Here is a 12,088-nt window from a genome sequence, read left to right as displayed (position 1 = left end):
TTCTCTCACATTATGATTGTAAACTACTGGCTCTCCCAGGTAGGCAGACTAGGCACCTCAGTTCATCATTTGAGGGGCCAACTGAGAAAACGATGTTTTCTCTTTAAAAAAATCTTTTAAGCTCTGTTTCTCACTAAGACTTGGTGTACAGTTGTTTCTCAATACATTTCCTAATCACTTTGATCCAGTTTTGAGAAAGGCTGTGACACACCAAAAATGACCTCTTAGACAATGAGAGTCCATGTAACGGTTCATGAGGCAATCCAACACTGTTAGGCCATCTAATGGGAAACACGGCATTTAGAAGAGTTCCTAAATATCTGTCAAGAATAAGGCAGTCAACAACCTAACAGTCTCAAGGCCACATAATTAATATGTACACTAGCTGCCATTATACATGTGCTTGGCACAGTGCTAAGAATTTCACAGGTATTATCTCATTTGACCTTTGCTCCCATTATATGAAATTGAATATTATCCTCTTTTTGTACATGAAGAAATGAAGAAACAGTTTTGGAGAAGTTTTCGCACATGAAGAAACCAAGATTTCGAGAGGTTTGGCAATCTGTCCTAGCTGGTAAACGGCAGAGCCAGGATCAAAACCCAGACAGACCAGACTACAGAGGCCCTGTTTTTACCCTCTTCCCTCCTTTGCCCGAGACCCGGGCCTTTAGCTGTGGAATCTGAGCAAGTTAACTCATGGTGCCTAAAATCCTCTTCTACAAATGTAGATATTGATAGACTCACAGAGAGTAGTACCACAGTGCCTAGAAGTTGGTAAACATTACAGAGATGTTGCTACAGTCCCATACTCTTGGGCTTCTCAAAGTAGGTGGATTGTAGTCCGCCCCAAGTGTGGAATAAATTGCAGCTCAGTCTCTTCTTCCAAAAAAAATGGAACTGGATCATGGGCAGAGATAATTTCCAGGGAAAGAGTGTCCTTCCCCCATAGCAAGAAGAAAAGCCTCCATTTCCTGCCTATATACGGTCACTCAATAGGCAAAAGAATGGAGCTGGATACACCAGTTTCTGAGGTGAGGTGCCTTTCTCAAATTGCCTTTTATCAGTTCTTAAAAACATTTCTTACAACTGCTAAATCCCTTACAAATTATTTAGGATATATGTCTCTTACACTGAGGAGGAAATTGATTGAAAGCTAACGGGATATTGTGATGAGCACCTGGTGTCAGAAGTGTGAAATCACTATGTTGTACACCTGAAACTAATATTATTACATTGTATGTTAACTAACTGGAATGTAAATGAAAACTTAAAAAATTAAAAAAAATAAAAAACACTTATATCTAACAACATCAACAAAGCACTAAGAGTATAGGAGGAAGATTAACCTGGATAACCAGATGTGAACTTTTTTGAGAACAGAATTCCACCCTCCTCCATCTTGGTAACCAGAGTGCAGTGTCTGGAATGATTCCGGAGGTTCAAAAACAGCTAGTCTATGTTTTAGGTGTTTTTCATAAACGTTATTCCTCACGATAGCACTTCAGGGTAGATACTACCAACCACATTTTAGAGATAAGAAAAACTGAGGAAATGGTTAAATAATTGGTCAACCTTACATAAGTACAAAACTGACCTTGAAGTCTAACTCTGAAGTTAATTACCTTTTCCATGTGAATATCTTTAAAAAAAAAAAGTTTACTGAATATAAATATAGAAATAAAAGTAAATGCAGGAGACCTCCTTTTATTTCAGATTCATGATCCAGGAATATGACTCTGGATGGGGGATATTTCTATAGGTCACTCTGCCCTTCTTCCCTTCAGGAGGGCTCAAGGCTGAAAATATAAGCTATGTATTATAAAAGAGTAAATGCATACCCAGAAATAAACTGAACATTTATAGAAGGATTCAAGAACTTGGACATTGGGAAATGGTGTTAAAATTTCACATCACTTACCATTATTAAAACACTCCCTGGGGGGGAAAGGCAGTATGTAATTGCAAACTGCTGATGTGAGTTTTGAGAAAAAAAAAGAAAAAAAAAACGGTTTCTGACTTCATGAGTTGTTACACAACACACTGAGTTGCTTAAGGTAATAATCTTTCCCTTTCACTGAATCATTCAGTTGCCCGTTCACTTAGATTGCTTTAAATGTAATGTGTTCAGAAGCAGAAAGTGGAGTTAAGATTGCTTCACCAGGTCTAAATAAGGGTCACCTTGTTCAACCCTCATCTACTCTCTGCAGCCACCACCCAGCTTTGATACGCAGCCACACTTCCCTGAAATGCACACTTAGTACTTGTGGTTCCAAGGACGACAGCACATTCAAGTCAATGCGTCTTTTGAAAGTTTGCAGCCCTCCTGAGCTCTCAACTTGTGCTCAGCCATAAGCACGCAGTGCCAGGAAAGGGCATCTAGCGCCCACTGTTTCCTCCTGACCAGTCTTTTCCCCATCGCCCTCGTGATGCCTCACTATTTTAATTCTCCACTGTGTCTCTTTTGGACCAGGAAAGGGAGGAGGACATGAAATATTAGCTTTGCTACAAACACCAGCCTGCTCTCAGTCAACCCAACCCACTGAGTACTTCTCCAGGAAGGGATGGTAGTCACTTGAAGAGAAACCGCTCGTTTCCGGGGAGTGTGTGTGTGTGTGTGTGTGTGTGTGTGTGTTTTAATATCCCTGGAGTAAACCACAAAATCCCCTCGCCAGACCTACCAGGAAAGTGGCCTTAGTCATAACCACCCTCACCAAGGCAGTCTGCAATCCCTTGAGCGGAAGTAAGGGAGAAAAGGGGCTGCAAAGGGCAGCAGCTGGGGAGCAACCGCTGACAGGAGGCGGTTCACACGTGAGCCGCGTCTCTAGCCTCCAGCAATACCTGCCCAGACCTGGCGCCCCCAGCGTGGCGCAGCGGCCCAGGAAACCCGCGTGATACTGGGAGACGCAGGCCCTCCTCGACCCCTGGACCCGGTCCAGTCACGCTCCGTTCTGCCCGAGCGCAGGCCTCTCCCCGACGCATCTTTCCATCCGCCTCCGCCCTACACAACCTGGGGACCAAAAAATTAGGAAGAAGACACCTCCTCCCCGTTGGTCCCCTCCTCGCAGCCTCTCCGAGCCCCGATCATGGGCTGCAAGAAAAGACCCTCCCTACGCACACTTCCCCCACCACTCGTCCGCAATTGCTGGGCAACGAGACCACCCCGGGCTGTTCTTGGGTCTGGGACGGGATGCCGGCGACAGGCGCGCTGGCGACACGCCTGTTGGGGACCAGCCCTGGGAGACTCGTGGGCCAAGGAGAGGGGGAGCAGCGCGTGGGCAGAGTCTGCGCAAGAGCCCAGAGGGTTCGCACTTCCTAGCCAAAAGCGCGCGGGCGCGCGGGCGCTTCCAGCCCGGGACCCCTCGGGCCCACCTCCCCGACGCGCGCGGGCGGGCGCGCGCGCCCGAGCCCGCGCCGGCTGCGGCCCCCTCAGCTCCAGCGCAGCTGTCCGCGCGTCTCACTGACGCGAGCTCTCCTCCCGCCGCGGCTCAGGGGGTTTTTGTCTATATAAGGGCTCCCTGGCCCTCTCTGCGTCGGCGCGTTTGTCACCGACTAGCCATTATTTTTACACACGCGTGCGGCTCCGCCGGCAGCTGGTTTGGCAGGGGCACGCTCGCCTTCCTCTCGCCGGCGCCGCCGCCTCCCCCCTCCCTCCCGGGGTGTACTTACTTCACCCGGTGTCTGGCACGGGGTGGGCGCTGCAGCAGTCCGTTCCGCCCCCGCCGCCGCAGCCGCAGCCGGTCCGCTTCGCTGTCCCCGGGTGAATGGAATTATTTATTTATTTATGTCCCTAGACTTGTCCTCGCCCGCCGCACCCGGCGGAGGAGGGGGTGGAGGGTGGAGGGGAGGCGCGGCGGCTGAGCGCCCTAGTTGGTGCCCGGGAGCGCGCGCCGCTGGGTGGCGGGAGTGGAGGAGGAGGGCGGGGGCGAGCGCTCTGGGCTGTCCGCGAGCGGGCCGGCCGCGGGTGGGGGCGAACCCCGCCCTGTGACTCTGGGCCGACTGAGCATGCTCCCAGCGACAGTCACCGCTGTAGACACTCTCTGGGGCTCCCGGCCCTTGACTTCAGAGTTTAGTTTGGGCCAAGAAAGAAAATCTAGAGTCAGATAGGAAGACCTTTTGTTCCGGATCGGTCGTGACACGTTTTACCCAAGTACGTTGGCGGTGAACCTAGGAGCCAGGTGTGCAGTAGTAGCTCTACCTGGGTATCCTCGGGGAGTTGGGCAATCTCTAGGAGAGGGAAAGTGTGCACGGGTGAAGAGCCTGCACAGTACAGGGAGATGTGAAGATTCTCATTGTGAGTGTGGCAGGAAAGTGTTGGGCCGTTTTTCGATTAAGGTCTTTTTTTTGGAGCGAAGGGAGGAATGGCGGGGATGGAGATTGGTCTCACCAACCAGAACACGGGAAAAATAAAATTTACACCGTGGAACTAGGAGTACAGAAAATAGTGCAAGAAGAACTTGAAAACAGGAAAGAAATGAAGTAAAGTCACTGTAAATAATTTCTTCCATTTTTAGTTTCTCAGATTATTTAATTCTTCAAAGTAGGACTTAATATTTGTCAATGAATAGTGCTAGGGATAATGATAATTTCCACAACCATTAGTTTGGTTCGTTCTGCCTTTATTTTTTTTCTTCACTGTATCTAGAGCATGTGTTTTGTGGAAGTTAGAAAGAGGAAGGGCTGGAAGTGAACATTTAGTAACACCAAAGATTGGTTTCCTTAAATGTCTTTAGAGTTGAACTGTTTCTTAGACGAAAAGAAACAGAAGAAGAAATCTGGGGTTGAATTTGAGGATTGCGATTATCGTTTTTCGGTCAATTTAACAGAACTTCACCTGCAATACACACACCTCTCTGCTCCTGAAAATGGGGAAAAGATACGAAGTTATGTTAATCTTAGATATTAATATAACTTCCTGGAAACTTTTCTTATTTATTCTAGAACTGAAATAATTTATAAGAAGTCAAGATAACTTAGTTGAAATAACTGAAGCTTTGAAGCTTCAGGGACAGGAATCAAAATGGTAATAACAGTAAGAGTAATAATAATAATTATTATAATTGCTTATTTATAAGTGTTTATCACCATCAGGAACTGCCCTAAGCACTTTAATGGGTCATTTCAATTAATAAAATACTATGATTTTTCGCATTTTACAAATTTGGAAATAGACAAGCATAGGGGGAGGAAAACTTTTTCCCTTCTTTTCTTCTATGTTCTTTGGTCTAATAAGTAAATTGACATAAGACAGATTAACAGGAGAAACACAAATTCATATGTCTAGAGTCCATAAAAATATGAGACTCAAAGAAGTGACCAAAGCAGACAAGGTTGGTTTCTACCTCCTTGTAGGCCCTGAATTCTCTATCTCCAGTGATAGGGATGTCTCTCTACCTCCTGGTACTGGGAGGGTAACTTCACATGGGAGATTTACTTCCTGTTTTCACAGGGACAAAGGGTGGTCAGAGTGTCCTTCTTACACTGGCTATTTCCCAAGTAACTTTAATTCAAAATAATCAATATGCCAAAGTGGCATATTTGGGGATGGCATTTTCTGCCCCCCTTCACAAGTTAAAGTCGTTTAGCTAAATTCACATTGTCTTGCTTCTGCCACAGCCAGTTTGTAGGCTTGTACAAAACTTGCATCTTAGTTTCTGCAGCTACAAAATAGAAATAATATCAACTTGTTATTTCTGTCGTAAGATTTAGGTGAGAGGATATATGTATAGTAAATGGTAGATAATACAAGTGAATAAATGTCGCCTATTAGTAATTTCAAGAAGTTTGGAAGACAATTTTACAGAGGAAGGATGTTGGAAATGAAGGAACTAAAGCAAAAAATTCCAGAAAGAACTAGTGTGAAGTGATATTTATATAAAATATAATAGGCATCTGATAGTGATAACATGTCTAGCAGTGACTATAAACGTTTCATTTTCCTCACAAAAAATAATGTTAAATTTTGAAAAGAAACACCACCAAGACACACATCTCTAGGTCATGTTCTTCAGTGTTTCCTATTGCCATTTTTCCTGCTCGTTCATCCCTCTTTTCCTTTCAAAGATGAGAAAGAAGAAAGACCATATATTTTCTGAATTTTTACCCCATTCTACATTTTCCTTCTTTTTGACTTTTTTTCTTCTTTTCTGTTTTTGTTTGTTGTTTATTTTTACAGCCCCACATTCTTGGTTTATCTAACTCATTGTCAAATTTCTAAACATCACTGCCCATAGCATGAATCATAACTGTAGCAAGTTTTGTTTTGTTTTGTTTTAATTCTTGTTTTCCCAACAATTAAAACTCCGGATCTAATTTACCTACTGCCTCAGTGTTAGTATTTGGGGATTCATCTTTAAGTTGCCTATTGCCTATGGCAACATAGGCATGCTATGTAAATATTTGTTTTGATTAGAAAGGAATCTGAAAGGGAATTAGGTGGCAACAAATCTAGTCAGTTTTTCCTATGACATGGTGTTAATATTACTCAGAAGTTGAGAAAAGAATACAATTAAGGGAAAGGACAAAGAAACAAAGAATAACAATATATTCAATATCCTAGCAACCCCTTTTCTACAAATAAGTATACTAGTAAATGCATAAATCGCATATAAACTTGTAAAGCTCAAATGTCTTATACTGTCTACCCACAGCCCTACCCTCAGCTATGAGGTTCTATACCCTCACCTATGAACCCTCAGTTTCTTCATTCCTCAGTCATGCCATATCTTCTCACATTTTGCTGACTTTTTGCATTCCCCATTTTCTCTTTTTCAGGTAAAACTTATCTGAGCCTTGTTTTTTCTTCAGGTCCAGCAAATGTGTCATCACCTCTCTAGCATTTCAAGGATTCCTTCAATAAGAATTAATTCCATCTTCCTCTGTGTTCTTTTTCATAGAACATGGTGTATGCCTCTATTTGGGGCACACCTTTCTACTTTACATTATGGCTGTATTATAATTTTATTTTTCTGTCTCCCCAAACTATTAGGTTGTTGGAGGACAGAGATGACATTTACACATCTCTGTAGTCTTCCAGTATCTGGCACAAATTCTTGCAGATAGAAGGTAATCAATGTTTGCCAGTTGGAGGAAAGAAATGATAGTGTGGCTTGAAGGAACAGATATCTGGTAGAGGTTGTTGGTGCTCACAATTTCCATGATCTGCATTTCCCAGCTTCTCTTACAGTTATATTGGAGCCAAGTGACTAGTTCTAACTAGCAGAGTATGATTGAAAATGACATATATCATTTCTAGGCAAAAGGAGTTAAGAGACAGTATGCTTCCTTCATTTTTGCTTTTCTCAGTCTCATGTTTTAGATAGAATAGCTATAAAACAGAGTCATTAAAAAATAAAGAAGGACTGCTTGGTTTACACAAGACTGTGTGTGAACAAGAAACCATTACTGTGTTAAGTCACTGATATTTGGGGCATTATTTGTTATGAGAACATGGCTTAGCTTATTCTGACCAATACACGGTATTACCTAAAAAGACTATAAATCATAATGGAATAAAGACCCAATGAAACATTGAACTTAAGAGAAAGCTTTAATGTGTTCTTAAGTCAAGGCTAAAAAAATAGACATTTCACAACCCAAAATAGATATTTAATAGTTTTTTCATAGCAAGGCGTGTGTGTGTGTGTGTGTGTGTGTGTGTGTGTGTAAACTATACACCATAGATTGGTTTTAACTAAAAGCAAAAGGCCAAATGTGCAAATATTTCCCTTTAGCCTGGATGAAAAGAAATGTACCTGCCAACCAGTGGTAGCATACCATGACAGTTTGTGGTGGGCTAGCAGCTGTCAATATGACGGCTCTGACCTGGTTTCATAGAATGTATAAAATATGAAAGACCTGTGTCCACTGCTTGTACATTTATATCTTGAGTACATCCACATAATCTACTCTGGAAATATCTTCTAAGGAAGCTTCCCATTGAATTGTGGAGAATGCAAAGCTAGTCCCCTTTTACAAAGAATTAAAAAAAAAAAAAAGAGGGACATCTGGGTGGCTCAGTTGGCTAAGCACCTGCCTTAGGCTCAGGTCATGGTCCTAGGGCCTTGGGATTGAGCCCTGCATCTGGCTCCCTGTTGGGTGGGGACCCTGCTTCTCCCTCTGCCCCTCCCCCTGCTTGTGCTCTTTTTCTCTCTCTCAAATAAATAAAATCTTTAAAAAGAGAAAGAGAGAATAATTGTGGGACATTGCTGTATGGTGTGACTTTCCATAATTATACAATAGCCCAGAGAGGTCTTTTGTCAAAATAAATGAATTTTGGATCTCTAAAAATCTCTTGATGGGTTCTGCATTTAAACTCTTATCCATTGGTATTTTTCTAATTTTATGTTTTATTTAATGCTATCTGTAAATTGATCTTAATGGATTCTAATTGTAAGTGTCTTATAGATGCCATCATCTAAATATGTGTGTGTGTGTGTGTGTGTGTGTGTATATATATATATAAAATAATTTTTTTAAAGATTTTATTTTTAAGTAATCTCTACACTCAGCTAGGAGCTTGAAATTACAACCTGGAGATCAAGAGTCACGTGCTCTACTAACTGAGCCAGCTATGTGCCCCTGAATATTTTAATTATTCTGAAGCATATAGAAGTTCTCATTATAAACTGTAAACCTTTCTGGGCAGGGTTCTTGTAAATAGTGACTTATGATTATTTAATACTTAACGAATTTTATGAAATAAATCAATGAGGACCGAACATAGTACCAAGAAACCTAAGTTTCAGTGCCTTTTCCTGTGCATATAGTCTTAGCTGGGTCACTTAATCTTTTAGCTTCACTATCTTAATCTCTACAGTACTTTCAAGCATTTCAAGTGTGCAAAGATCCACAGAGATTATGCATAATTTTAACAAGTGAAAATATATGCATGGTAGAGGATTTTTTCCTAATTAACCAAAAATAGATATTTCCTTATATTTTGGACAGCAGTATTGACCAGGATACGTTTTATAAAATGCAACCATAAAGTTATCTGCTTAACTTGTACCATTGTGTAACTTGCTCTGTGACTGGAATGTCCTTGAAGGTTGAGTCACTGTTTACATTTACATAATGCTTCCCAGGTCACAAGAGAGTTTCACGCTAAAATACTCTGGGCTACCTGCCTTTCAGTAAGCTAAGTTTTCAACTGCCCTTACTTTGTTTCTTTGGCTAAAGTTCAGGCCAAATACCATTTCATTTTTCATTCAGAAGCTCTTTTTCTGCTTTCTCTCTGCCAGGAATTGACCCAAACTTCCTATTTTCTTTGCCATTTTGCTATATAAAGGTAAATGATTTCTTAATGTTGGCTAATTTTTCTGGGTTTATGTTGATAATGACCTTGAACAATCACTTGTTACAATTTTTTTTCCCAAGAAATAATCTGTATGAGATTAGTTACATAAACTGTGGAATTAGTTTCAAATCCACAAAGTGCGATTATGCCTTTAGCCCTGTGATTTGGGCTGGACCCTAGCAATGCAGGTGGTTGCCTGAGGTTTATTGATCTGGTTTTTTTTGTTTTTGTTTTTGTTTTTATCTTGGTCCAACAAAATTTCATTTTTCAATACAGGTCCACAGTCAAGAAATCCAGTAACCACTTTGAAATGTTTATCTTCAATGAGTTTCATTCATTTGGCATATTTGTTAAGCAATCTGCCAGGCACTATGATAAGCTTTTTAGTTGTAAGTAGTGCTTCTCTCAAGAAGCCTATACACTATTTATTTAATTTTCAGACGGATTGTGATACTAATGCTGTGATTACATCTACCGCATAATTATGTTTGTTCATAGATACACACCAGAGTATAAATACTGGGCTATCAGGTTTTTTGAATGATGCTCTTTGCAGGTGATTTTTTTTTTTTTTAAATCTGAACTGGAATAGACCACCCTAGTTATTGAGTTGAAGACTTATCTACAGACTCAGAAATATGTTTCAAAAAAAGACATGTAGAGTTCCTCCTCAGTAGCTTTTATGGAAGAGAATAAGCTTTCTTTCATGACACCAAAGACCAAAACAGAAATTGTGGATTTCCTTGTCAATATGCCACATTTATTTCATGTTAAATACCCTTGCATTGAAGTATAACTTATATATCTTAAAATGCTTACATTTTAAGTGTATAGTTAGATGAATCTTAACTACCACTCCAGTCAAGATTTAGAGAACTTCCGTCAACCTAGAAATTCCCCCTTGCTATTTTTTAGTCAATCTTCTGTGTAACCCAGGCAATCACTGATCTGGTTTTTATCATCATAGACTAGCCAGTTTTCTCTATTCTGTTATATAAATGGAATGATGTAATCTGTCTGCTTTTGTAACTGACTTCTTTCATTCGACATATTTACCTTTAATTCATTCATTTAGTTATGTGTATGCTTTAGTACTCTGTTCTTTTCATTGCTGAGTAGTGTTCTGTTGTGTGGAATGCTATAAGTTCTTTATCAGTTCACATGTTGATGGATATTTGGATGATTTTTATTATTTGCTTCTATAAATATTTAAACACAAGTATTTCTGTGGACATATGTTATCATATCAAGTTTGATTTTTAATACAAACAATAAAAACATAAAAAAATCAATATAATGTCTGAAATTAGTATTTCAAATACTCAGCATCTGAATAACTGGATATCGGCCTAGTTGGGCACTTCATTAATGCACTAATTTGGCAGACACAGATCTGTTTAAACTTTACTTTCTTCATAAGTAGTAAAAAATTGATTTGGTTATTAAGAAAGATCAACCAGAAATGTAGATAGGATTGCTTTCTAAATTATAAAGCTTAACAAATAAAAGGTGGTATTATTTTATGTAAAATATATACATATTTATGAAATAATCCCTCAGAAATAAAATAACTAAGTAAAACAAACTGATTTGACATAATTTGAATTATGATAGCAAAGACAATGTAAAATTAATTAAGATTTGATATTTAAATTTATCTCCTTAATAATATTTTTAAAGAACAAATCAGATGATTGCAAAAGCCAGAAATAGTTTTAAAAAGAAAAAATAATCACTTCTTGGCTTCATACTTTTTTTTTTAAGATTTCATTTATTTATTTGACAGACAGAGATCACAAGTAGGCAGAGAGGCAGGCAGAGTGAGAGGAGGAAGCAGGTTCCCTGGTAAGCAGAGAGCCCAATGTGGGGCTTGATCCCAGGACCCTGGGATCATTACCGGAGCTGAAGGCAGAGGCTTTAACCCACTGAGCCACCCAGGTATCCCACTGGCTTCACACTTTAAATAAGTTTCTATTCAGTTAATATTACACATATATATTTGAGTAACTATAAGAAAAATTATTTATTATATAGGAGCTACAGACCCACTTGTAGAGTAGTACATAAAATTATATTCTTTCCCTCTGTCTTTCAACCAAATTATAACTTGAAGATAAAATTCTTCCTCATAACTATTCTAGAAAATTTTATCTCTTTCCCTAAGTATGGATCTGGGTATGAGATCTTTAAAGATTATCCCTCTTTTTATTTGAGAGTTTTTTCTTCCTTCCTTTCTGCTCTGGTTACTATTTTTATATAAAAAGTTTAAAACTGCACTATAAATCACCAACAGTTTCATTACATTCATGGATTCTGTTTGCAGAACCAGGATGGCTTGTCTCTGCTCCATAACATCTAGAACCTCAGCTAGAAAGAATGGACCCAGGGTCCTAATATCATTTAGGGGCTTCTTCAATCACATGTCTGGTTCCTGGGCTGGAATGAGTCAAAGGCTATGCTTGCCTGTGTCTCCTTAATGTGGCACTGAAATATGGCTTTCCTTGGGATTTTTTACAGTATGATGGGTGTCCAAAAGGCAGCCTTGTGAGAGCTAGCCTTTTATGACCCAGGTAGAAATTGACCTAAACTCAGAAGTTACTCAGTATCTCCTTCACTTCATTCTTCTTCATTGTTAACTAGTGAGTCACAGTCAGTTTTCTATGGCTGTTGTACCAAATTTTCACAAAATTTGTGGTTTAAAACAAAACAATTTATAAACCCTTGATTCTGTGAGTTGGAAGTCTGAGTGAGCTTAACTAGTTCCGCTGCCCTGGGTCTCACAATCTGGGG

General features: G+C 40.1%; 1 protein-coding gene across 1 annotated transcript in view; it reads right to left on the bottom strand.

Annotated features, from left to right (window-relative positions):
• Window positions 1–3,842, bottom strand: part of SLC16A7 (solute carrier family 16 member 7) — a 177,621-nt gene extending 173,779 nt beyond the window's left edge. Inside the window, exon 1 of the mRNA XM_044227710.1 lies at window positions 3,670–3,842. The gene's annotated coding sequence lies outside the window, so the exon portion shown is untranslated. The remainder of the gene's footprint in view (window positions 1–3,669) is intronic.
• Between the last annotated feature and the right edge of the window lie 8,246 nt (window positions 3,843–12,088).

Source organism: Neovison vison, chromosome 12, assembly GCF_020171115.1.
Source record: "Neovison vison isolate M4711 chromosome 12, ASM_NN_V1, whole genome shotgun sequence".
Taxonomy (NCBI): domain Eukaryota; kingdom Metazoa; phylum Chordata; class Mammalia; order Carnivora; family Mustelidae; genus Neogale; species Neogale vison.
This window is presented reverse-complemented; position numbering and strand designations above follow the sequence as displayed.